This window comes from Colobus angolensis, unplaced genomic scaffold (assembly GCF_000951035.1).
Source record: "Colobus angolensis palliatus isolate OR3802 unplaced genomic scaffold, Cang.pa_1.0 Scaffold146, whole genome shotgun sequence".
In the NCBI taxonomy this organism is placed as follows: Eukaryota; Metazoa; Chordata; class Mammalia; order Primates; family Cercopithecidae; genus Colobus; species Colobus angolensis.
In genome coordinates, this window is record NW_012114555.1 from 2,543,480 (window position 1) to 2,544,302 (window position 823).

The 823-nt window shown below is 45.1% G+C and overlaps 1 protein-coding gene across 4 annotated transcripts in view; it reads right to left on the reverse strand.

Annotated features, from left to right (window-relative positions):
* RBPJ (recombination signal binding protein for immunoglobulin kappa J region) overlaps nucleotides 1–823 on the reverse strand; it is a 102,919-nt gene that overhangs the window by 100,185 nt on the left and 1,911 nt on the right. The gene's annotated exons all lie outside the window — the stretch shown is intronic.

An 823-nucleotide genomic window follows, 5' to 3' on the forward strand; every position in this document is an offset into this window, starting at 1 on the left:
AAAAAGGGGGGGGGGGCAGAAAATTTGGATTAACTTGTAGAATGACATCCCAGGGATGCCCTGACAAAATTATTTTTAAAATTATGCCCAAGTCATGTGCAGTGGCTCACAACTGTAATTCCAGCACTTTGGGAGGCCAAGGCAGAAGGATCGCTTGGGCCCTCATGTTCGAGACCCTGTCTCTACAATAAAAATAAAAAATTAGCCAGGCATGGTGGTGCAAGCCTGTAGTCCCAGCTACTTGGCAGGCTGAGGCAGGAGGATCACTTGAGCCTAGGAGGTCGAGGCTGCAGTGGGCCGTGATTTTGCCACTATATTCCAGCCTGGGTGGCAGAGTAAGATCCTATCCCAAGAAATAAATAAAATTAAGCCAGGCACAGTGATACATGTCCATAATCTCAGGTACTCAGGAGGCTGAGGCAGGAAGAACGCTTGAGCCCAAAATTTCAAAGTCTGCCTGGGTAACACAGTGAGACCCCCATCTCAAAAAAATTTTTTAATTAAAAAACATTTTAAAAATGAAATAGAACATTTTTACCTAAAGCTATATTATGCTACTTCAGAGAAACTTTGGGCCCAAAGACTAGTCTAATCAAGTGTAACTTTAAAAATAAGTTTAGGCCGGGCGCGGTGGCTCAAGCCTGTAATCCCAGCACTTTGGGAGGCCAAAGCAGGCAGATCACTTGGGGTCAGGAGTTCAAGACCAGCCTGGCAACTTAGCAAAATCCTAGAATAAAATAAAATACAAAAATTAGCTGGTCATGGTGGCTGGCGCCTGTAATCCCAGCTACCCAGGAGGCTGAGGTAGGAGAATCGCTTGAAC